General features: G+C 44.6%; 1 protein-coding gene across 3 annotated transcripts in view; it reads left to right on the top strand.

The window, feature by feature from the left end:
- Window positions 1-26,692, top strand: part of PCSK2 (proprotein convertase subtilisin/kexin type 2) — a 371,376-nt gene that overhangs the window by 16,092 nt on the left and 328,592 nt on the right. The window contains exons 2-4 of one of the 3 annotated variants that reach the window (XM_039531409.1): window positions 6,681-6,833; window positions 8,287-8,437; window positions 8,793-8,862. The gene's annotated coding sequence lies outside the window, so the exon portion shown is untranslated. Of the gene's footprint in view, window positions 1-6,680; window positions 6,834-7,991; window positions 8,050-8,286; window positions 8,438-8,792; window positions 8,863-15,224; window positions 15,312-26,692 lie in introns of those variants that run through there. The other 2 variants (XM_039531410.1, XM_039531419.1) reach the window with 2 other exon arrangements.

Raw genomic sequence — 26,692 nt, 5'->3', positions numbered from 1 at the left:
GGTGGTTGCAGATACAGTGCAGGGGGGCTCTCTCCTCCTGCCTGTGGTCCTGCAGAACATCAACAAGGCGCCGGAGCGTGTCCGTTTGCTCCCTCAGTAGCCCAAGCAGCGTTTGAGTCGCCTGCTGGTCTTCCTGCTGCCACCTGTCCTCCCATTCGCTGTGTGAGCGCTGCTGCTGAGAGAGGGTCTCCCTCCAGTGGCTCTGCTGGGCCGCCTCGGCTCTGGAGCAGGCCATCAGTTCCGCGAACATCTTGTCCCGAGTCTTTTTCTTTCGCCGCCTAATCTGAGCCAGCCTCTGCGAGGGGGATGCCGGGGCAGTCCGGGAAAGAGCAGAAGCTGTGTGATGGGAAACAGTGATTTCCTTGAACAGATACATGTTTGCGAACAGTGAACACAGTGTAGTCAGTTTCTCTGAACAAGACCATACAGGGCACCAAGTTCCACGAGATCTCAGGACAAGTTCGAGATTTTGGAATACGCTCTCATTGGCGGCGCCATTGCACAGGAGAGCGGACAAGCGGGGAGAGACAGCTGAATCCGTCTTGCAGACAGTCCTGGTAAGCCTTAAAGTAGATAATGCTTATCATTTAGTGGATAGCTGTGCTCTCCTGCTAAAGGCAATCTGTAAAGCAGAAAGGCTGAGCCTTTTCCAGCCCCTCCCGCCAGTGCACGGGAAAGATCAATGGATGCTTGTTCTCTGTGGCCTCCAGCACGTGGCTGTTAAGCGAGGGTCGTTGTTATGCAACCTAATTTAAAACCATTAACAGTAGTAACAATACAGTAATTGCCCTACTTAGATGCAGCCTGTCCAGAACGACATTACCCTGAGGCGGGTCACTCGGAGTCAGAGAGAGCGGATGCTAAGGGAAGTCCTGCACAGACCAGGACCATATGCAGCAATGCTGGTGGAGGCGATGGTTCCTATGTACATTAGGATGTCCTGGCGCGGAAGAGTGTGCTTCCACGGAACACCCAACAAGGCACCTCTCCCCAGGAACCTCCTGCGGAGGCTTTTCAAGCTGCTCTCTGAGACCTTTTTTGAACTGTCCCAAGAGGATTATTGCTCTATTCCTATATGTGTGGACCTAATTTTTGTATAGTTTGAGATTTTAAATTTTTTATATAGTATTTCTATTTTTTATATACCTGTTTTTTAAAAAATAAATGTTTTCCTGTTTGTAGCACTTACCGCCTGATCCTTCCCCTGATTCTGAGTCCGGGTTAACGGGCGGGGAGGGTTGGTAGGGGATCTCTGTGAGGGTGATGAAGAGATCCTGGCTGTCAGGGCAAGCGGTATTGTGTTCGCTGTCGCCTGCGCCATCCTCCACAAACCCTTCCTCATCTTCCCCATCGGCGAACATCGCCGAGGAACTGTCCAGGTACACTATGCCATCGTCAGAGTCCACGGTCACTGGTGGGGCAGTGGTGGCAGACCCACTGAGAATGGCATGCAGTGCCTTGTAGAAGCGGCATGTCTGGGGCTGTGCTCCGGAGCGTCCGTTTGCCGCTCTGACTTTTTGGTAACCTTGTCTCAGGTCCTTGACTTTCACGCGGCACTGCATCGCATCCCGGCTGTATCCTTTGTCTATCATGGCTTTGGAGACCTTCTTGAAGGTCTTTGCATTCCGCTTGTTGGAGCGCAGCTCTGAGAGCACAGACTCCTCGCCCCACACAGCGATCAGATCCATGACTTCCCGGTCAGTCCATGCTGGGGACCTCTTTCTATTCTTGGATTGCCCGGACTCCTCTGCTGGAGAGCTCTGCATCGTTGCAGGTGCTGCGGAGCTCGCCCCGATGTCCAACCAGGACGTCAGATTCAAAGTGCCCAGACAGGAAAAGGAATTCAAATTTTCCCGTGTCGTTTCCTGTGTGGCTGGTCAGCGCTTCGAAGCTCGGACTGCTGTCCAGAGCGTCAACAGAGTGGTGCACTGTGGGATAGCTCCCGGAGCTACTAAGTTCGATTTCCATCCACACCTAGCCTAATTCGAACTAGCCATGTCGAATTTAGCGTTACTCCACCTGTCGGGGTGGAGTACCAAATTCGAACTAAAGAGCCCTCTAGTTCGAATTAAATGGCTTCCTGGTGTGGACGGTTGAGTGGTTAATTCGAATTAACGCTGCTAAATTCGAATTAAAGTCCTAGTGTAGACCAGGCCTTAGTGTAATTGTCCCCATTTGCCTTTCTGTAGTTTCAATGTAGCCTGGTGGTAGTGGTCAGGTTATGTATGGTAACCCCTGTTTGGATGAGGATGGGGCAAAATTGGTTTTGTGTGTGTGTGTCATTTTCCAGGACCCTGCAGGTGGTTGGTAGAGGGCAATTTCCAGCAGATATGGTCCATCTGAGGTCAGGGGAGGATATCTGGTTCCAGTAGGGAGACTGAAAAGTTGCTGGTTGCTTATGGTCATGAAGAAGGTGGAGTTCATTGAGGGCAACCCAGTTTGCAAGGTCTATCCCACTTTGATCAGATTCTCTGTAGCCTCATGGTGTGGTGGCTATTGACATCTCCAGAATAGAGATGGCAGGATGCTGGAGTGATGGTAGAGCTGAAGCAGGCCATAATTAATTATGGATGTTGTAGACACTAGCCACTTTAAACTGACCAATCCTTATGATGCCACTGTAATTTGAGGTTGAAACCAGAGATTAAAGGACAACTGACGATAAGGGCATTCACGTGGGTTTCCTAAAGGCAGGTAACATTGATGATGTTAAAGAACAGAGCATACTGTGGCTGTTTGGCCATCAACTTTCAACAGTAGCACCTTGAGAGAAAGGCCAGCATTTATTGCATTTTCTAGTCCTTCTCTATATCCACAGTAACTAGATTTAGTTTGCTGGTTTTAGCTTTGATTTCCCCCAAAGGGTAATCACAAGGTACACAATGAGAACATTGCCTCATTGTACCCTCTGTTTTGTGAAATGATGCATAATAAACCGTTCCTATGTACACTACTATGCTAGCTGGTGCATTTGGATTTTACTTCCAGAAGATGTCTGGAAACTGTGCCCTTCATATACAGCTGCACAAACATAGGATGCATTTCAAACCTGAAAGTAAATGACCCAGGACAGTGACCTTTGGCAGCTATCCTATGTTGGTGGCAAAGGCCTGATCCAGTGCTCACTGAAGTCAATAAACTCTCATTGACTTTGGTAGGCTTCCAATCAAGTCCTGTGTCCAAATTAAGAGGAAAACCACCTCTCCATTTCAGTGACTTGCATAAACAAACTGTATAATTTCAATCTCCCTATCCTAAACTCTAGCCACAGAAATTATTTTATTTATGAATATATTTCTCCAATGATTTTTTCATTTTTCTATAACTCAGTCTGATCTGTGGTGACCTCTTGTGTGGGAGGTCAGGGTTGGGACAGAAGGGAAGATATAGATTGAAAGCGACTAGTTATAAATAATGCTGAAAGCTTTCTTCATCTTACAATGTACCGGAACATTATGGGCATCTGTTCTTCTGTAGCTCTCATATTTTTATTCTCCAGAGTGACTAGCAAGTTTTGATCATATGCAGTATGTTGTTTTCTCTTTCCTCAAATCTGAAGGACGTTATGATAATCAGATACTACTACAGAGGGGAAATTAGTTTTTCCATGTGGGTCTTGGCAGCTGTTTCCTATATATTTTTTTCTGAACCCAAAATCTTTTCCCCACTTACAGTGATGTCAGACTGTGTCATTAGCAATAAAAATGATCTGAACTTTTGCTTTTCTATTTTGAAATACAGCTGCCTCTTTCCAGATTGAATTTATTTAATAAGAGTTTTCTTTTGTTCTCTAATGTTAAAATAAACTACCTTTGGCAAAGCAAACAGATACTGAACTGAGGACTATATGATTTGGTATTTCATCAAGTGCGGCTGCTAGGAGATAGCTGATGAACGTCTCATGTCCTGTTTTGAAAAATGTATGTTTGCTCTCTTAATGGAGTGGGAGCGGAGATGGGTGCATGTGGTAGAGAGCTGGGCTATTTTGTAGTTATTCAACTGTGGAGAAAATGTTCTTAAGAAAAATGCTGATATGTGCATAACTATAATGAGTAATTGTGGCAGTTGACGAAAGAGGGAAAACAATAAAATATAATTGACAAGGCTGCAGATTTTTTCATAGAAGTATTGCCTTGAAAGACCCCAGCTTGTTATGCTGAAGAGAACAGAAGTAATGGAAATGCAGTGTAAGACAAATTCATGCAAGGACTATTGTTTTGTACCCAAAATAGGTGTATTCTCCCTATTTTAATTACAGATAAAGACCCATGTCCTCAGCTGGTGTAAATTGGTGCAATGCCATTGATTTCAGTGGAACTATGCCAGTTTGTGTCAGCTGAGGATCTGGCCTCAAATGAAGAGCACATGTGGTTTCAGAGCAATCTGGAACGTAGGAGCTTTCGTACCAGCACCAATTGGGGCCAACAAGGTAATCAAAATTTGGCTCTCCGTAAGTTTAAGAATAAATAATTGGTATTCATTTTGTACTTTGGAAGCTAGAAAGGTACTGTAAAGTTGTAATGCATATTAAAAAAACCAGTGGTGTATTCATAAAATACAGGTTTGCTTATTACAAATTATCATGTTATAGTAGAGCATATTCTCTGCTCTGTGCAATGACAGGAGATCCTCTAAAGATCTAGCTACTGAACAGGATGCTATGCATGTTGGTACCTTCGGTAAATGCATGTTATTGTTACTGTTGCTTTCTTTCTCCCCCGTTCTTTTCTATTTGCTATGCCCATGCCATGCCTGGTTTTAAATTAATCCCTGAGCCTGCATATACTTGCTCATGAATGAAAATTTACATGAGTAGTCTTCAGGGCAATGCTGCAGAATCCAGAAGCAAAGCATTACCGCAGCATAGGGCTTCAATGGCACTAGTAACATGTATAGAGTTACTCCTGTGTGCAGATGTTTGCAAGAGCAGGCCTTTAGATTGTAAACTTGCTCTCATGATGCTGATAATGTCAGGAAAAGTTGCTCAAAGAAGGCTTTCCAAAAACATCTGAATCCTGTCTATGCTAGAACTTACAAAATTGCAATTGCTTAGTACAGGTAGCACAGGCAGATTTTTTTAAGCATAAAAAAGGGCCAAAAGTGTCTTAAACAAGTCTGATCCTGTATCCTGGCAGTATTGCTGATCTCCTGATTTCTATTTCCTTCCCAGACAGTCATTCCAGAATGTATGTTTGCAGCTTTCAAGACTCAGAAGTTCGCTCCACTGTTTTACCTTAACCCCCACTCCCCAAGCCAGCCATCCACTTGCAGGATTTACTTGGAGTAAAATATTTCCGAATATCCAAAGTCACTGGCAGCATCAGTGGATCTCTCTCTGTCTTCCTCAAAAGCTTTAAACATTTCAGGAGCATGCAGCATGAATTGGTGGATTATATCACAGCTGCTCTCTTAAGGGCTCCTGTCCCTCTTCTGAACAGGAGGTCATTTGCCTGTGCTTTTCTCCATTTGTATGTAGGGATACTAGAGTTAATGCTAAAGTTAAAAATCCATTAAAAAGTGATTACTGCAGTAGTTCAGCACCACCAGCATACCTGGAAAAAACACTGTTCCCAGAGTTCCACCTACTCCCAGCAGAATGCAGTGAAATGCTGGAAAAAGCAGCACTAACTTGCACACAGCCATCCCCTTAGAGACCTGCCACTTCTGAAGGACTATGCCTTGAGTTATGGTTCCTCCCTAACGTCTCTTTCTTGCAGCCTTGGCATAACCCTCTGACCATGAGACGGTCTCCCAGATGTATGGATTTTGGGTGGAGGGCACTTGAGGCAGGGCAATAGCACTGGAACTGCTCCTTGCTCCCAAGCTAAGTGGAGCATAAGGACCAATGTTAGCTCCCATCCCATTATGGGCCTTAAACTGTTTTAGGCGGAAATTTTCAAAGGGCGCATGGACGCCTAATCCCTAATTTGTGCCTATGGAAACTTTCCCCTTAGTGATGTTATGATCATGTGAGCCATTGATGGATTTTCCTTAGATCCAACATGAGATGCAGATAGTGTATGTGAAGAGAGACAGACCTAATATGAAATTATTTTCAGTTAACTTTCTAATGAGGGCTAGGCGATTCCTTTAGACTCAAACCTGTGCAAGGGGTGGTGCATGAGCCACAGCATCTCCAGAAGGAGCTCCAGGAGGCACTGTGCCTGGAACACACCTGTGTAACAATTCCTGCCTCTTATACCTGGGGGAAAAATATCCAGCTCGCCTATTATTATCCTCACCACCCACACACTCCTCCTTGTGTGGCCTCCCCTACTCAGGCCAGTGAGTAGGGGGTCCAGCTAACTCAGTCTGGGGACTCTGAGTAGGGGGATACTTGAGGTTCTTGAAGTCTGTCACAGTCCATCCATTAACAAGGAAGCCAATGAAACTAAAATATACAGAAATACGTTTAAGAATTTATACACATTTTACAAGCCTCATCTGTGTATCCTGACAGCTGGTTACACTAGAATTCACAGGAATGAAGATTTTCATAATAATTAGTGGATTAATTAAGTTGCAGACTGTCAGTGTAATGAAACGATCATGTCAAAGCAACAGTAATGACCAACTTGTGCATTATTGCAATTATTTCAGCTGTACTGAATGTGATCTTTCCAACCGATGTTAAGGGAGTTAAATACATTCTGACTGGGTATCAAATTGTTTATTTACAGCTAAATCCTGACTGTGGAGGAACAACCATGGGAGAGCAGAGGTTGATCCTGTGACATGCATGTCCTGCCAGTCTAGTGTGGGTTACCTCACAGATAGCTAGCAATCATCAGAAAGTCAATGGCACCAAAGTTGTCCTTCAGCTCCTAATCAAGGTGAGTCACTTTGCCAAACTTCTTCAGGATTATTGACAAGTGTGGTCAAGTGGAACCTTGGTCTGGATGGCCAAAGGAAGGCTCAGTAGGAGCCTACCTAGCCTGCTTCATTATCTTTTGATAGTGAGACATACAGCAACTATGGATTTATCAAGAGAATTGAGACTGTTGTTGCATAGGAAACTGAAGAAAAACAGGGCAAATAGATCAAAGTGTAGAAATCCCCACTGGTGACATGAGTGGAGAAATATGTCCCAAAAGAAGGTGCTTTCCTCCCACACAGTTAGTAGGTACTAAAACAGATGGGTGTTTTGGTGTGTCTCTACAGCTCAAGTTTTAATAGTCAGATTCTCTCCAGTTTTGTCAAATCAAACACAGCTGTGTTGTTGTCTGACAGCACATGAATACAGTGTAGTTGTAGCTGTGTCAGTGCCAGGATATTTGAGACACAAGGTGGGTGAGGTAAAATCTTTTATTGGACCAACTTCTGTTGGTGAGAGAGACAAGCTTTTGAGCCACACAGAGCTCATGAATATGGCAGTTCTATGGAATGTGTAGTTTGTTTAGATTTCTCTTAACTGTGTGAGCAGCTCTTAGTAGTTCATAACGAGTGAAGACTCAGACAATCCTCACAGCTAATCCCCAATTGTAACTTTGTCCCCTCAAATTTGTTGAATTATATAGGAAAAGTCAAAATAACCAATCAGAAGGAGATTTTCAAAGTCAATATGGACTCCCAAGGAAATGAATGCATTGCTAAATCTCCTGATCAGCTTTGAAAATCTCACTTTGATTATTTTTTTATGCAACTGATCCATTTCCAATATACTGGAATAGTAACATATGTGACATCATGTGACATTAACTACCATGTAACAGTGTGATTGAATCGTGTCTTCATAATTGCAGTGGGTCTGAAGTGTGGGAGCATATAGTCCAGAAGGCAGCAGAGAGTCCAACAATTGCTTGTCTTTGTTGTCAAACATACAACATACAATGTTAAATGAGTATGTTCTCTAATAGATCAGCAATGTACCAATGAAAGAATGTTAACCAAGATGATGTTAAGTGAGGAGTGACTGTAAATGTTTATTTTTCCTATTATACTTTCATTAGATCTATATTACTGTTGGAAAAGAGGAATCAGCAAAGAGCCCATCAGTAAAAAAAAAGCATAAAAATAAGGTGGAAAATACAGTCTGAAGTGTTTTCTTGAGTAAGAATTACATTTGCTTCAATTTGCCTTTAATTTAATGTAATTGTGGAGCAAGCATTTTGTGTTTTTCAGCTCTTATTTGACTCTTCTTTCACTGGGCACTAGTTAGTCCACAACAAATTAACTGACAGGAAATAATTCCATTTACTTTTAATTGTTCTGTGCTAACCCTTTAAAGGAAAGCAAGCTAATTTTTCTCTTTTCTGGCTCTGTTTTCTTGTATGAATTTGGCTACAGGTCATTATGAGAGAGCGCACGTGTGCCCACACACACAGAGAAAGGTATTATTCTGACTGACAGAATATGTTAAATGTTTGACAGTCTCCAGATTATCTGCAGTTACGTTGAACATAGGAACAAATCTTTATGGGAACTGCAATACCATAAGGTGAGTAGGAAGCAGCCAAATGATGGAGATATTTTGACTGGAATATATTTTTATAGAAAGGGATTTTGCGTAATTTGTTAGATTCCATGACAATCAATACATGAGTTTTGGATTGGAACAGCTGATACTCCCCAAACAAGGAAATTTGCGTCAGACTGCCAAATTGCTTAGCATTGTGGTCACAGTGGATCATTGTACACCAGTACTGCTAAATTTGGCAGTTTCACTTTATGCCAGCTCAGCGCCCCATCCACCAGCTGTGGCACCAGTATTTGGGAAGGTGCCATAGATTCTTCTAATTGGCCTTTGGTGACTGTACTAGTTAATCCTATCTAATTCTCCTCTCTCCCTCAAGGGTAAAATATCCTTAATTCTCAGGGATGTGCAGGAAGCAGCTGTAACTGCCACTCAAAAGGGAGATCCCAGTTAAGTGATCCATTTAAAGTGTATGGTTTATTTGAGAAATAGAGGAAGGAGGGAGTTTCCTTTTTAAAAAAGTGTAATCATTATTAACATACATGAATCACCATACAAGTATTTTCAAATCTTATTCATAACTTGTATTTGTTACTTTTAAAAGATTCAGTTGTGTTTGGTCAACCAATTTCATTAGTGGCATGAAAATTATTTATTCTTGTAAATGTGCCAATGGCAAACTGTGTTCCTATGGCTTGGGAAAATTTAAGTTAACAGAGGGCAGTAACTGGTGGCTGTCTCCTTAAATTAGCAGTGCCTGTGCCTCCGTTCATAGTTGTTCCTTGGAGCTATAAAACTTTCTCTTGTTTGTCCAAGACAGTGTTCCTTCTCTTTCAGGCAAGAATTCTCTCTTATTATATGGTGAACTGAGTAAAGTTCTTCTCCTCCAGTCCACTCCCATATGGGCGTTTTGATGTACTATCTCCCCAATAATTACTAAAGAAGTCAGATAGGCTGCTTCTTTTGCCCAATCACAGTGAGGAAGCCGAATCTCCTGAGTTTCCTAGACCTGGGAATCCTAGCTAAGGTTCTGGAAGTTTTGTTTGTGAATTTTCCCATTTTTTGAATGAGCATCAACAGTATAAATTGAGATGGCAAATAGACTCTTATACAGGTCATCACAGCAGGGCTTCCCCCTGCAGTTTAGCAAGTCCATAGGAGATAGGAAGCTGCAGAATTATATCTGGGTGGCATGTGGAAGTAGTTGACAATGGAGTGGGAGAGGGGAAGGATTTAAATCACCCTGGAAAAATAAGGTGTTAAGGTTCTCTCTCAAAAAATGAAATATTTAAAATGTAATATGGCTAAAAGATCCAGCAGTTCCCTGTCCATATAGCCATTCCCTTACCCCATCCAGCCCTGGGCATTCATCTTCCAAGCTTTGCTCTGTTCCCATTCCTGTACTGTGGTCTCCCAACACCACCTTCAGTGCCTTTCTGTTCCCTGGCCATCAACTGTCTCCTCTGCATACAACCCCCCTGCCATTGTTGCCCAGCTTCCCTTCAGAGACAGGGTATCACAGCTCCAGGCCACTCCCTTTCCTAACCATAGCCCATGTCCCTCCCATTTCACTCTTGCCATCTCCCCCTACCCTACACATCCCACACTCCTGCACCTTCTGATTTTCTCTTAGTGTTCCATCCATGCCTGAAGTCATTGCAGAGCAATTTACGGTATTTTTAAATATAATCTTCAGTGTTGCTATGCATGTAGGTGAAAGAGCTCTGTGTGGACTTATCTGCTCTACAGTTTAGTTGTGCTGTGATTCCAGCTGAGTGTTTGTCAGTTAATCAAGTTAACTAGCATGACTGTTAATCTTTAGTGCAGACAGAACACAAAGATTTGTTTCTGCTTGTGTTCACTTTGGTTGTATCAATCAAAGTCTATGGGTCAGGCTCCCGGGTCTCTATATTAAGAGAACACATAGATGGCAATAAAGGTTACATGCAAAAGAAAAGCAATCTTGCCTCCACAGAGTTTTAATATTCAGATTTCAACACCACAAATCAGGAAATTTGGAGTTAATAGCGAGTGCCACCACAGAGCTATAACTTTGCCCCCTGCACCAGATGTGTTGCAATATGCTACATACAATTTGCCAAATCCTGCCATTTGTTCTGAACATACAGATCCCACTGAAGTTAAAAAATAAATGTCAGTGATAATTCCTTTGAATTACATTTTGCTGCATAATTGGCTGAATAGTATTTGGAATTGCTGTGTGTTGTGAGATCATGCAATGAAAGTGAATGCACAGAGTGGAGCGGGCAGGGATATTAAGCCTAAGGCATTTTTCGGGAGTAAGGGAAGAACAAAATAACCCTTGCTGAAAGGACAAATGTTTCCTATCTGTGAGAACTTAATATTTTGTCTATATTTAACATGTGTGGACACTGTTTATACAAAAGGGGCCATGTTTATATTAGTAATAATACCTAGCTCTTTTCATATGTCATTCTCAGTGCTTTTCAAAGGAGGTCAGTATCCTTATCCCCATTTTACCGATGAGGAAACTGAGCCACAGAGAGGGGAAGTGATTTGCCTGAGGTCTCTGAGTCCCAGCCCAGGGTTCTAGCCACTAGGTCACACTCATAATTCTGATATAAAGTATATGTTACATGTGTTACACGTATCATGGGCACCTTTGCTTCCCCCCCATTTTGTGTCATCATTCCAGGCTGACCCGGCAGGCCCCCTTGCAAGCAGGCGTGGTGTTGCAGGTGAGCCCTTGCTTGATCTTTCTCTAAAGAGCACCCCCTTTTGGAGGGCCTCATTTATTCTCAGAAAAACCACCACAGAGCACAAAACCAGCACAGAGAACAAAACTCTCACTCCAACATCTCAGTTGGGTGACCAGGTCATTCTTAGTCTATCTGTCCCCCGTCTGAGTTCAGTGCTCACCTCTGTCTAGGCTCTTCCCCACATGTTCACTTGGTTCTGATCTCTGCCTCTGATGTTAGGCCTTTTGCCTCTACTGGAGTAAGATCTTTCTCTGGAGTCTGGGGAGGCCCATCCACCGTGACTCTTCTCCAGGGACAGCAGATCTTTGCCAGGCTGGACACTGTCTGGAAGACTCATGGCTGAGAGCAGGCCCTCTTGACTGCAGCCATCTCCCCTCTCTAGGAGCACTTCTTACAGGTCCCCCAGAGAGCTCAGCACTCTAGGTCCCCTGGGGCAACTCTCCATTGGAGCATCTTTCTCCCTTAGAAGTTTCCTATAATTGAAATTGAATAACCTTCATTAGGTCCAGTTGCTCATTTACTAATCAGCCACCCGGGGAAGCTAATTACCCACAAGAACAGTCCTACATGGTCAGACCAATGATCCATCTAGCCCACTATCCTGTCTTCCAACAGTGTCCAATGCCAGATACTTCAAAGGGAATGAACAGAACAGGGAGATCATCAAGTGATCCATCCCCTGTTATCCAGTCCTAGCATCTTGCAGTCAGAGGCTTAGGGCCCAGAGCATGGGGTTGCATTCCTGACAATCTTGGCTAGTAGCCACTGATGGACCAATCCTCCATGAATTTATCTAATTCTTTTTTGAATCCAGTTATAGTTTTGGCCTGCACAACATCCCCTGGCAATAGGTTCCACAGGTTGACTGTGCAATGTGTGAAGAAGTACTTCTTTTTGTTTGTTTTAAACCTGCAGTCTATTAATTTCATTGACTGATCCCTGGTTCTTGTGTTATGTAAAGGAGTAAATTACACTTCCTTATTCACTTTCTCTTCACCATTCATGATTTTTTAGACCCCCAGTCATCTCTTTTCTAAACTGAATAATCCCAGTCTTTTTAATCTCTCCTCATATGGAAGTTCTTCCATACCAGTTTTCATTTTTGTTGCCCTTTTCTGTACCTTTTCCATTTCTAATATATGTTTCTTGAGATGGGGAGACCAGATCTGCACACAGTATGAGTGTATCATGGATTTATGTAGTGGCATTATGATATTTACTGTCTTATTATCTATCCCTCGTCTAATGGTTCCTAACATTCTGTCAGCTTTTTTGATTGCTGCTGCACATTGAGTTCAGAGAACTATCCATGATGACTCCCCAGGTAGGACCTTCATAAGACTGAGCCCTAACTCCCTATAACAGGCAATTGCCCCAGGATGGAGAGCCTGGCACAAAGCAGAACAAACAGCATGCCAAGAAATGCCTTTAGAGCATTGGTTCCCAAACTTGTTCCACTGCTTGTGCAGGGAAAGCCCCTGGCAGGCTGGGCCGGTTTGTTTACCTGCCGTGTCCGCAGGTTCAGCCGATCGCGGCTTCCAGTGGCCGCGGTTCGCTGCTCCAGGCCAATGGAAGCTGCTGGAAGCGGCACAGGCCAAGGGACATACTGGCCGCCACTTCCAGCAGCTCCCAATGGCCTGGAGCAACGAATCGCATCCACTGGGAGCTGCAATCGGATGAACCTGCAGATGCGGCAGGTACACAAACTGGCCTGGCCCACCAGGGGCTTTCCCTGCACAAGCGGCGGAACAAGTTTGGGAACCAATGCTTTCGAGAGTCACAGCGGCAACCATATTTCAAGTGAATTTACTTGAGAGAATGAGATCCCTGGATGAAAATTGGGACAATCTGGCTTTCTTGTCATACAATCTATATTTGAAGTCTGAGCTGCCCCTGGATAAGTGATCAGAATTTCCACTGTCCCCCCGCCCCGGCCTGTCGAGTGTTCATCATCTCTTTAACGGCTCATTTTGTCTGAAAGATACAAGCATATCACTGGAGGATCCATGCTGCCTTCCACCCACTTGTACGATCCCCACTGGTATGTGGGTGGCCAATGCATGGCCTAAGCACTCATTTCATTGTGCTGTCAACACGCTGAGTACATTTTGGGATGAAAGATACATGCCAGGGAATTTGGGGCAGTGGGGAGGAGGTGGCTTGTAGGGAAGAGTGAATTGAAAGCACTTTCATGAGGATTGTTGCCATGGTAACCACTTCCTTTTCTCTGTGCGTGCAGAATGTTGGACTCGACCTCTTATAAAGTGCAGCTCATCTCACAAATTTGTGTGCATGAAGAGGGGGAAGAAGTGCCTTGGAAACACTTAGGGCTAGATCCTCAGCCTCTGTGAGCTGGCATCACTGTAGTGGAACTATGCCAATTTACTCCAGGGAATCTGCCCTGTAGTTTAATATTCTAAACAGCATTTTCATAACTTCTATAGGCCTTTAGGGGGAGCTGAGGACCATGGAGATTGGAGGGTTGTGCGTTTCATTTAACTTTTAAGATGATAGATAGTAAAACACTTCCATCTTGTTACATTAGAGCAGTGTTCCCCAAACTTGGGACGCCGCTTGTGTAGGGAAAGCCCCTGGGGGGCCGGGCCGGTTTGTGTACCTCCAACGTCTGCAGGTTCGGCCAATGGCGGCTCCCAGTGGATGCAATTCGCTGCTCCAGGCCATTGGGAGCTGCTGGAAGTGGCGGCCAGTACGTCCCTCGGCCCGTGCCATGTCCAGCAGCTCCCATTGGCCTGGAGCAGCGAACCGTGGCCACTGGAAGCCGCGATCGGCCAGACCTGCAGAGACGGCAGATAAACAAACCGGCCCGGCCCGCCAGGGGCTTTCCCTACACAAGCGGCATCCCAAGTTTGGGAAACACTGCATTAGAGGAAGGAAAGTGATGTTGTAGTTAGGCCTGGAGGTCAGGGAATTGGGACTCTTAGGTTTCCAATCCTGACCCTACAACTGACATCCTCATTCCTTGTCTCAGTTCACCCATCTGTAAAACAGATAGCATAACACAGGGCCAGTCATACCTCATGCTTTAAAGGAAGAGGAGACCTTCAGTCCACAGATCACACCCCTCCCAGCTGAAAGGAAATAGACCAGCCCTGGGGCAGCTTCCAGCCACTTGCTCCTTATACCTGGTCATCCTTTGGGAGTGAGCAGACCAGGGGAGGAATGGATGGACCAGGACAGTTTTTTGCCCCTTCTGCACTCAGTGGATTTTCCAATGGAATGTTAATACAATCTCAGGCAATGTTAGTTTTCTATCGTGCCCCTTTCAGGTCAGGGAAATTCTGGGGCAGTTGCTACATAGGGAAGCCCTGACAGGGTTGTTGTGGGGAGCAGGCCGTGGGGGCACAGAGCCAACACAAAGGCACTTAGGCCTCTGTACAAATTGCCTCACCTCCTGCTGGTCCCAGAGATCTGAAAGGTTTGTGGCCTGTTCTGTGGGGGTGGCAAATTCCCACCCCCAGGCAGAACTGGTAGTAGAGGATAGTTCTCTACACGAAGAACCCTTGTGTTTCATCTTGCTTATTGGGGCTACATTTCCTAGCTCAGAGGGTACTTGTTTGGTGTAACTAATTCAGGCCTTTCAAGGCCCTCAGTACTGTGTTGGTCATCAGATTTTCAGAAGAGTTCAGCTTACATTTAGATGACTAAATGGAAGTGGCCAGGTTTTGCCTTCAGTGGGAGCTGTGGGGTGCTCAGCACCTCTGAACATCTGATCACTTGATTTAGGTGGTAAATGGGAGCCAAGCTCTTTTGAAACTCAGGTTCCCAAGATACAAAGTATTATTATATTACTCTTTGCAGCCCTGAAGGTGGAGAAAAAGCCCCCAGATATTTATCATTGTCAACCACATTTTTTTTTAATCCTTGTTTTTGCTTTTTTTGAGTGTGATATCTCCCTTCGTGTTAAATAAACAACCATGCAGGGTGTATTTTCTGTAAGCACAGGACTTTTAAATGCTGTTTAAGGACTATCTTATTATTGTTTCATACACTTCTCCTGGTCAAGCACATCAGCGAGAGACTTGAAGTTGAACAACCCTAAGGGCTAAGAGGCTCGCTTGTGACAGTAACAGCTCTTCATTATTTTGAATCGCAGGGTTGAAACTGACATTGTCATGCCCAGGGACTATTTCTATAGGGTCAGTTCCCTTGTCTATTCCTTTTGCTCTCTCTCACTATTTTAGCTTTGATGCCTTAGTGGTAGTACTGAACTGACCCCTGAAATTCCTGGCAAAGACTGATGAGCTTTTCCTACTGTAGTTAATCTTTTCATTATCGATACACTAAATGCAGACCCAGTGTTTCAAAATGTCAGGTCCCTTTTCTCTCTCTCAGTTTCTCTAACACGCTACAATCTGTAACTCTAAATATTCATCAGACCACATAAATAATCCTGACATTTTGATACACCCTCTGTCTGCCACTCTGCCAAGACCATTCACTGGTGCCAAAACCAAGCCCTGTGCTGCTTTCATGGGGTTCTGAGGGGCTGGGGAATGGTAATTCTGATGAAAGTCATGGACTTATGGTGCTGTCTGGAGTCGTGCGTATATCTTCCAACGTTCTGAAGCATAGTCTCTCATTTTTCTCTCATAACTCTTCTGTATGTAGCTTTGATTATTCTGTTTGGGTGCTGCATGATTATATACAATGGGCCTGATTCTCTGCTCGTTTACACCAGTGTAAATTAGGATTGGTAGAAAACTGGTTTAAGAAGCCAATCAGGCCCCACTTGGCTGTCAGTCTGTGTGCTTAGGGGCAGTGCTGTGAGGAGATTCAAGATGGAGGATCTTACCAAATGTGAGCAAGACACTGCTCTCTCTTTCCTAGGGCTATTGCATTTAGTTGTTCATTGTGTGAATGAACAACTCAAAAATAAGAAAGACAGACTAGAAAATATATATATATATTTTGTATCTTTGAGCACCTATAGGAGAATTTATATATATATACCGTATTTTCCGGCGTATAAGGCGACTGGGCGTATAAGACGACCCCCTAATTTTACAGTTAAAACATAGGTTTTGGCCTATAATCGCCGTATAAGACGACCCCCCCCCATTCCGAGGTGGGGAGCCCAGAGCCTTTTAAATCCCAGCCGCGGCTGGGAATCAGAGGGCTCTGGGCTGCCTGCAACCGCGGGGAGCCCAGAGCCTTTTAAATCTCAGCCGCAGCCGGGAATCAGAGGGCTCTGGGCTTCCCGCTGCGGCGGGGAGCCCAGAGCCCTTTAAATCTCAGCCGCGGCGGGGAGTCAGAGAGCTCTGGGCTGCTCGCTGCGGCGGGGAGCCCAGAGCCTTTTAAATCCCAGCCGCGGCCGGGAATCAGAGGGCTCTGGGCTGCCCGCTGCGGCGGGGAGCCCAGAGCCTTTTAAATCCCAGCCGCGGCCGGGAGTCAGAGGGCTCTGGGCTGCCCGCTGCGGTGGGGAGCCCAGAGCCTTTTAAATCCCAGCCGCGGCCGGGAGTCAGAGGGCTCTGGGCTGCCCGCTGCGGCTGGGAGCACAGAGCCTTTTAAATCCCAGCCGCGGCCGGGAATCAGAGGGCTCTGGGCTGCCCGCTGTTTATACCCGGCGTATAAGACGACCCCCGATTTTTGGGGGTTGTTTTTTAGTATAGAAAGTCGTCTTATACACCGGAAAATACGGTATATATATTTTCTAGTCTGTCTTTCTTATATATATATATATATGGAAAATAGAAAGCTCTGTCCCACACAGACACCTTTTCTAACTCCCTTTCATTTCTGCACCCTATTCATGTCAGAAATCATCAGTCATAATACACAGGGCCTGATTCTTCTCTTTATTGCCAGTCCACGGCATCCATATAACATAAATCAGGCCTCAAAAATTACAAGACTGGCTTAAAAATCATGAGATATAAAATAGGATTTTCTTTGCCTTCTATTTTTGAGCCTTTAGGGTGCCCTCAGCCAGGGGCAGCTCTAGACATTTCACCGCCCCAAGCAGGGTGGCATGCCGCAGGGGGCGCTCTGCCGGTCGCTGGGAGGGCGGCAGGAGGCTCCGGTGGACCTCCCGCAGGTGTGCCTGCGGAGGGTCCGCTGGTCCCGCGGCTTTGGTAGACCTTCCGCAGGCTCCGGAGCCGCCTACCGCCCTCCCGGTGACCGGCAGAGCTCCTCCCGCGGCATGCCGCCCCAAGCACACGCTTGATGTGCTGGGGCCTGGAGCCACCCCTGCCCTCAGCTCACATTTTCAAGGTTTTCCTCACAATCAGGAAGGCTAGAAACGTACATTTTTAAAAAGTGGAAGCTGAGATTCTGAGGTAATCACTTAACTCCAGGTGATGGGGCTTTAAGAAAAACTGCAATCATTGCAAGATTTGTACATTGCAGAGCTAGCAATGCTGCTGGCACCTTGTGTCATCATGTACATTTGTGAAAAGTGAGAGTAAAACACCGCTTGTTTGAATTGGTAGCATTTTACACTCCTTTTGGAATGGTGCAAGTAACTGTACAAGGTGCAAGCCAATATCAATTGGCCAGTAGGAGATTTTGTATCTTTGAGCACCTATAGGAGAATTTAGAGAAAGGTGCCCCATTACAGAAATTCTCTAAAACCATATACTTATCGCTAATATCCACTTTAGCTACAAATCTTTCAAAATAAAAGTCCATGTACGGTCAGAGAAGTGCCTATGTAAAAATGACACCTTCTTCCTGAGTAGACCTGCTTACCATGTATAGTCCAAGTAGTATCTGCTTACTCTGCTACATTTTAGTCCTGTTGGCACTGTGAATCCAATAGAAGAGAGGGAGTAGGAGCATGTCCTAGCTCATTCAGTATCAGAATTGTTAAGTTCCAATTTTTTTAAAAAAATCTTTATTACTGATAATGATGTTTGAGCCAAACCCAGATTGAATTACTGATCCCAGAGTGAGTTTGCAGAACTCAAAATAAATAAATAAAACATGCTTTGCTCATGAACTGAGCATACTGGAGCTGCAATCCATTGAAAAAAAACAGAGAGGCCCATCACACCCTTTTTATAGAATTATTTTTCAGAGCACAATATAATCACATTTTTATGCTTGACTTATATGAAGAAAAATGGCAAAACCCTCAGGGTAGTCAGTGCTCTACATAACAAGAGAGAACCTAGCTTTTAAAATTTTTTTTATTGTACTATAGTTTAAAAAATGAAAACAAAGGTTGTTAAAGCCCAAGGTTATGGAGAGAACAGACTTGACAAGGTACCCGGGAACTGCATGCTACCTAAAAAGGGAAGACAAAAAATAAAACAATATTGAGTAGTTTGAAATCCACTACTTGTCCCATAAAATGGTGAAAGAATAGCAAGAGGGAGCCAGTCATGCTTGCAAAGCAATGCAGTAAAAGATATCTATTTAAGAGCGTAGGGGAGTGTTAGTCTCTATAACAATTAAAAGAATTCACAGATATGCTAAAGAAGAAAATATTTTCTTTTAAAATGAGCCTAAATGCCAGATGACGCATTTCTACTCAGGTGTTACAAAGTATGAGACTACGGAAGCCTCTGCTCTTTGGTAGCTAAGACAGTTCGCAGCCTTGAGGTCAGATGGGACTTTCTAGTAGCACTGGACATTCAAACAGCAGAGTCACCATAGGCACCTTCCTCCAGCTCCAGATAGCAAGAATACACCTTTCTTCTTTCTCTGATAATGACCTGGCTTTAATAATCTGTGCATTCATCACCTCAATGCATCGCTATTATAGGTCACTCAACCTTTGTCTAGTCAAAAAATACCCAAAAAACTACAGTTGGCACATAATACAGCATCTGGTCTTCTGAGTGGGATGAGATGAAGAGAATATATTACATAGTGTTCCGGTACCTATCCTGAATCCCGATTCAGTGCTGGATCCTGTCCAAAGTTCAGGTATTGATCTGTAAATCTCTTAGAGGAATAGACCCATGGCAGCTAATGGCTCATCTCTACTTCTTTGACCTATGACTGCAACAACACAGCATGGTATGTGCCATCTGCCAGAATTTAGGTATAAGAGGGAGCTTCCAGAACAACTTTCTGAACTGTAGACAAGGCTTTGTAACACTTTCCGGATGAGGATATTAGGAAAAGTCCTGCTTACCCTCTCCATCTTCACAGCATGGTTGAAAACTCACGTCTTTAATAAAGCACTTCCCAAAAAATCAAGCAGACGAGAACCTGGCAGCGTGCTCTAAAGAGTAGCCACAATGCTAAATTCTGTAAAGCACAGTGGTAGATGGTACCAGAGTAGCTTCCCTGACAAGAGGGATATGGCAGAAGGATGAAGTGGGAGACTCATAGTAATATCCCAGAATAAGACAAACACAAACAGGAAGTTGGTCTGCAGATTCACCATGGTAGTGTGTTCTTCTGACAGGTTACTCAATCCCCTTGAAATCCAGACAAAGTGTGTTCCTAGTTCCAAGTGTTGTGCAACTTTGTTCAACACCTCACTGATGAGAGGGAAGGAGCTTCTATGCCCTACATGCAGCAGCTGCAGTATGTGTGGGCAGTTGGGACATGTAGGATCCAAAGATTCCTGCTTTTCTTCCCCACAACAGCAATGGGAGTTCAGGAGAGGCACAAAGGACACTACCTCCCTGCACCCTTCCTAGCAGCAGCTGGAGGTGAGCTAGGGGATCCAAACAAACTGACCAACTGCACTCTCCCCGCTGCAGCAGAAGTAGCAGTGAATGGGGAACACAGGTCCAGACTATCTGTAATGTGCTCCAGTATTCCTCCCCTGGGCCAATCCTGCTTTGTCCTTCCAGTGTTTTCTTTGAAGCTGCGCCTCAGTCTCATTTAACAAAAGGTCTGAGGGATGCCTGTTGGTGGGAGACTGAGTCAGCCGGTGGTACTCAATCTAGGTTCTTACATCAAGCCCATCATGGTAGTATCGTACCACTTTTCCTGCAGCCTGCGGGGAGGAAGAAAGGCAGCCTGCCTGCTTGTAGATCCAGCATCCCCTGGTGTCATGGAAAGCACTCTGCAGAGAACTGGGCTTGCAACCCTTCTGGCTGCATGAGATTCTAGCAGGGTTATGGGGAGTAATGAGGGTAAGCAAAGAAAGAGAGAGGGCAAATATGCAAGTGTTATGAAACTTGGCAGCTATCCACGTTCAGACACAGATGAACCAGGTCCAGCAACGTTGTTAAAGGCTCTTGACCCTCATGTGGTGTTTGAGGTTCAGGTAGGCCTCTGGCTTAGTAGGAACAGGTCCCACAGTACTGCCTATATCCTCAGGGAGCTAACATTGAGGGCACCATTTAAACCTTTGGGTTCCTTCTTATATGGAGCACTCTGCACCCAACCCATCAATTAAACGAGGCATGTGTATTTTGTCCCACTCACCGTGGACACTTGGCAGCCCTTTAAACATGTTTTTCACATGCAGCTCCACACTTCCTGATTTGATCAGTGACCAAAAGCAAACAGATTGCTAAAACTCTAATCACCACTTGGGTGTCTGACATAACCCAACCCAGCAAATACTAGAATTCTTGTGGGGGGAAACCCTTGCCTTATGAAATTTCCAGACAGATTACTATCTGTCTAGGTACCTGTCTGGCACCCATCACCATAGTATCACAATCTTTGATATATTTATCCTCACAAACACCCCTGTGTGGTAGGGCAGTAGCAGTATCCCCATTTTACAGACCAGGAATTAAGGCACAGAGAGATTAAGTGCCATACTCAAGGTCACAAGGAAGCCTGTGGTGGAACAGACAATTGAACCAAGGTTTCATAGGCTCCAGGTTAGCACCGTAACCACTGAACCATCCTTCCTCTTGTGAAGAACATGAATAGGTTTAGCTAGAAATACAGGGCTAGATCCTCAGCTATGTTGATTTACACCAGCCAAGGATCTGGACCTTAGACTTTATAGTGCTAATCTCAAGTGTCCCAAGCCATCAATCCTTCTGAGATTTGTCTGTCATTAGTAAGGTCGCAAACATTTTGAAGCAAAGTGCTTATTTACATTTGCTTTAAAACCTTGCAAACTCCACTGACACTATGCACATTTAAAATTTTGTTTAAATGCACAAGTTTTACAGGAAAAATCCAGGTGTGTAGCAGACCTCCTACAAGCATAGCTCCCATGGGACCCTAGGTTTAGCACCTCCTGGCTAATGAACCCAAGTCTATTTAAACAAACAACCCTTTCCCGTCCCCGCAAGAGCACATCTCATTCTAGCCTTTCTTCCTTATCTCTGTAGTAGGCCAATCATTAGTAACCTCCTGGAGGGAGGGGAAGGACTAGCTTTAATTACCATTCTGCTTCATATACAGGGCCGCCAAGAGCGGGTTCGGGCCCCGGTGAAAAATTTTTTTCAGGCCCCCCAGCAAGGGCAGACAGGGCCGACGAAGCTGGGGAATCTGGGCCCCGTTCCGGACCGCTGGGCCCTGGTAATTTGTACCAGCTTCCCCTCCCTCTCGTTGGCCCTGTTCATATAGAGCCTTTTTTCAAGTGTTGTTAATGTTTCAGCAATAGTTTCCAACATTTCATTAGTTATTTGTGACCCTGTTCAGTTCCTTGCTGCTGGACCGAATTAATTAAATGCACATAAAGACATGAGGAAAATCTAATGACCAGAACAGGTTGATTAAAAAAAGATTTGGAGAATTCAGGGAATTGAGCAGAGCAATTCTTAGCAACTGACATTTAGAACAAGCTCCAATGCACAAAATGAAAGAGCTCTCCCAGCTCTTAGTTCAGTGTAGGTGTGAATGATGGAGGCGTGACAAATGGGAAATAATTTGGTCTGTTGGTATCCTTAAATGATCTATGTGAACTCATAAAATTTTCCAGGTTGGATTTAGATTAAAAAGATGCAACGTGTATGTAAATGTAAAATTTATGTGTATTATGCTGGAAATTTAGAAGCAGCATGTTCCTTTAACGGGCATCATCTTAGTTATGTGCTACCTATGGGAAGAATGTAAGATGGAATAATAATTGCCTAGTGCTTTTTTATGACTATATCATAAGGAGATTGCATATTTATTATGTATAGAACGTGTGTTGTTACTGTAGGAAATCAATCAGAAAGCTAGTATTCTAAATGGAGTCACAGCGGAGAGGATATGAAACTATAATCAGACTGTGAAAATTTAATTGTGGTGGAATGTGATAGGGGATCAGATGGGAACTTCAATCACCGCTGCCGGATGTTGGGTTAGATACTTTTGTTCTGGGAAAGAATAAAGCTTTGCAAGAGCTGATATTAACATCAAGGTTTTCATTGTCTGGGCAGAGATAGGGATATTACATACAAGAGAAGCGGCAAAGGAGCAGAATTAGTTAGCTAGTGTGTTACTATTGTGCAGTGCAGAGAGGTGTATTTTAATAAAGGAAGTAGGAAGCAGTAAGTTTGTTATCAAGGTGCTGTTTGGTAATTGTGATGGATCGTGCAGTATTGGAAAAGTAGTGCTGTAAAACACAGTGTTGTAAAGGGGCTGGGGACTCATTGATCAGGTGCTGGGGTCAGAACATGGACCATTGTTTCCATTATTATTATTTGTATTACCATAGCACCTAGAAGCCCTAGTCATGGGCCAGGAACCCATTGTGCTAGTCATAGTACAAACTCTGAACATTGTGAGTGATGCTGTGTCCAACTTTTGGTGAGCTGATTTAGGGTGGAATGGATGGAATTATCTGGCTGGAAAATCTTGTTGTGTGTAAGAGAAGCAGGGGGAAATAATTTTGCTCCTCTCAGAATTCGGTTCCTAGTGCAAGGGATTAAATATGCCAAAAAAAAAAAGGCCAACAAAAGGGAAAAAAAAAAAAAAAAAAAATAAAAAAAAATTATTTTTTGCTGCTCCTCTGTGCCTGGAGTTGTGTAAAAAAAAAAAAAAAAAAAATGTGTTGTGTTGGGGACAAGAGGTAGTAGAGTTAGTTTTCTTTCTCTTCTTCTTCTTCTTCTGCTCTGCTGAGCTGTGGCAGATGTCCAAGGTCTTGTGGGTTGGCTTCCCAGTGGTCCAAATTTTCCAACAAGAGTACAATGGATGTCTTATAAAAAATATTGTACCCCTACTGTTCCTGCATTTGAGTATACAAATAGGCTGTACATTAAGTCCTTAGAGCAAGGAGCTAAGAGCCAGAGACCTGGCTGAGTCTGACACTGACTCTGACACTGAGCAAATTTCTACATACCTCCCTCACTGAAGGGAAGATCTAAGTATCTTTGCCAAAAGATTTGTATGAACAGTTCTATTTAACTGTTTATCTAAGCTGTTAGCAAGCAGGGAAATGGAGAATTAAAGAATGGTACATATTAAGAAATCTAATTTCAGCAAAATTATGTATTGCAATCCATTAAGATCCACCTATTCAGAGACTGGATCAGACAAGTTAATGACATTACAGAGATGGGGAGGTTAATGACCAGTCTCCATTTGCAGGGTAAAGCATTGAGCTCAAGGACTTTTTGGTATACCTCCAACTCAGGAACAGTTTTGAGAGAGACTAAGTGCATGTTCTTGTCCTTTAGCTTCTCATTATCCAGAACTGAGACCTATATACACAATCATGTGGAGAAACTATGTACTCACCAGCAGATTTACTGTGTTATTTTCTTCACTGTGGTGGGGCAGATCCCCACCCCAGGCAGGAAGAGGTTAAAGAGCTCCTCTAAGCAAAATCAGCCACAATTAGTGCAGATGTGCAGCTTGTCAAGCCTGGAGAAGGACAGGTCTTTAAAAAAGAGGATCCCTGTTCAATGCAGGGTGGCAGGCTGAAGGAGCCTGGGTGTAAATCCAGAGCTGTAACTAGGCATTTTAGTGTCCTGGGCGAGCAAGCCTATTTGTGCCCCCTGCTGCTTCTTTTTAGATGACATGAGTTAGGTTATTATAGAGTAATGATAATGCATTTATTTTTGCGTACCGGTACGTACACAATAAAAGATACTGTACGATTCTTGTAGGTGCCACATTAATTTTCACACAATCCTTTAACATCCCTATAGTATACTCCTATATAACCTTTAAGCAAACTCATTGATAGGCACTGAAAAAAACCATGGATTAAAAAGAATAGTAACATATATATGGATACCGCAATGACTTAATTCCATGAAAGACGTAAAATTGCATTTCTGTATATTAAAAAAATGATACTGGTGATTTTCCATCGCCCCACAGTGAGACTGTGGCTAGAATAAACAGCCACCTCTCTCAATGACACATCAGAGAATGAAAGGGACTCAAGAGTAAACAAAGAATGAATTTGTCCCACAGGTGAACTAACTAGCAACTGAATTACCAACATAGCATCTGACTCTGTATAAGCAGAAGCCACTCTTTCTCTGGTCTTTATATGAGGGAGACAGCCATTTTTTTGGGGGGGAGAGGAGAGATTCTAAGATTTCTGTTTTTTACCTTTTGCATTGTGATTTTATGTTTCTGCTGAATCCTGCCAAGCAAATTGTGATTATGTCCCTTTAAGGGTAAAGGATTATAGCAGCATGGCTTGTTAGTGTGGGAAGTATCATTCTGTTGGGGAAGCTATGTTGTGACAGCGGATTAAGAGGCATGATTCATCCTGAATCTTGGCAGAGGTTTGACTAGGTGACCCTTGCGGTCCTGTTTAACCCTATGGTTTTATGACATACGACTTCTGGCCAGGTGAGGCCCCTCAGACCTAAATGTGGAGACAGAAGAAAGTATGTGGCTGCGGTGACTGTGAAATCAGATAATGCCATGCTTCAGTGTGAGACAATGCCAATGCCATGGTTTCCCCTGCAACTTGAGACCATTACTCCTTGTTCTGTCATCTTCTACCACTGAGAACAGTCTAGATCCATCCTCTACTGCTGCCCCAGCCATTCGGTCCCTAGTCTGTAGCAGTGGTTATAGTGGCTACCTGGACATATCACCGAGGTGATGGCTTCAGTCTCATAGAGAAGGGTATCAGGAACAGACTGGCTGGGTCACAGCTCAGAATGCTACAAGCACAGGTCACAGTGCACATGCTTCTTCCCTAGTTCATATCTCACCAGAAGTCCCAATCCAGATCTGCACCCAATGCAGATTTCCCTATTGGTATCGTCACCTGTACAGTAAATGGCCTGTATTTTTATCTGTCTGGTCACTACTGAAAGTTGTCACTAGCCCAAAATTAGAGGCCTTTTAAGAGAAAAGCCAACATGTATTCAGCATCCTGGGCCAATCTGCCCTGAAGGCATCAGTTCCCTGATGTGTGAGTGCACCTTGCTGGCCAGTTAATGGAGGATTGTAACAATGGATCAGAGGGAGACTCCTTATTCTGTTCTCTGTAATAATGGTTGAATCAGGCTGGGGTAGCAACAAGTAAGGGTAGGTCACAGTAACAGGAAAACACAGCTAAAGGAGGGAGCAGGGCGTGTTTTACCCCTACTGAGTGTTGACTAAGAAGGCCTGTGTTACTTGGGCAACGTTTTACTTTCTTTGTTTCTATTGTTGCTTCCCCTAACTGTAAATCACGAGCAGCCCCGGACTTCATTTCTCTTTTCTGAACACTTCTTCCTAAGCATGGAAGCCCCTCTGCCTCCCCACTCTATTTTTTGCAAACAGGGCAGGTGGCTCATCCCATCGGGGTAACTATTACCCCCTCTGCCCCTCCCTGTGCTGGGGCTTTGCCCTCTGCCACCATCTGGCAGTGCCTCACCCCTGGGCTGAACCTCGGCTTCTACCCCTCTCCCCCAATTTTGCTCCTCAGCCCCACTCCTGCCCCTGCCTCCTGATGTTTGACCCCCTCGCGCAGTCAGTTTTCATCCCCTGCTCAGACCCTGCCCACCCGTCTGATTTCCCCCTTTGCCCCTTTAACCTTTTTAATCCCCAGCGAGGGCAGCAGCTTCAGCAGGCGATACTGAGCAGTGAGCATGCTCAGGAGGAGCCAAGTTGCATTCAGAGCCCTGCCCGCTTGCTGCCGCTCCTGCTAGTGCAGGAGAGCCTGCTCTGGCAGGGGTCACTGGGCCCGCAATCCAGGGTGGGGGTGGGGAGGCTGAGCACCCTGGTCTCTGGCCAGATGCTGCTGCCTGCACCTGATCTTGCGGGGTTGGGGTGGGGGGACTGATGCTGCTAAGCCTGATCCTGCCCACCACCCCATTTTTGCGCTCCTGGCAGCTCTGCACACTGGGCCGCTGCCCTGCTTGCCCTGCCCTAGTTACAACCCTGTGTAACTCTGAGCTCTCTGATCGCTGTGGCTGGAGGCAGTGGGACCAGGCTGGGAGATTGTTGTATCAACCAGGCAAGGTACTAACAAATTTCAACAGGACTTTATTTTTAAAGTGGAAACCTCTTTACCAAGCTGCTGCTGCACCCTCTGTAACTCTCACTCCACCTCCTCAACTCCTCCCCCCTCCTCCTTCCTGTCCTTTCAGACTCCCAACAGCCCATGCTCCCAGTTCTAATAATCACAAGCAACATCTAAACACCACAGAGATGGCTTGAGAGTCTTGCCCCAACCATGGTTGCCAAAAGTAGACACTTCAGCAGGAGTGCTAGAACACCCCCCTTCTCTCTCCTTCCACCAAGGACCTGCCTCTGCCCCATT

This window comes from Mauremys reevesii, linkage group 3 (assembly GCF_016161935.1).
Source record: "Mauremys reevesii isolate NIE-2019 linkage group 3, ASM1616193v1, whole genome shotgun sequence".
Lineage (NCBI taxonomy): Eukaryota > Metazoa > Chordata > Testudines > Geoemydidae > Mauremys > Mauremys reevesii.
Note: the sequence above shows the minus strand (reverse complement) of the source record. Positions and strands in the feature narration are given on the sequence as shown.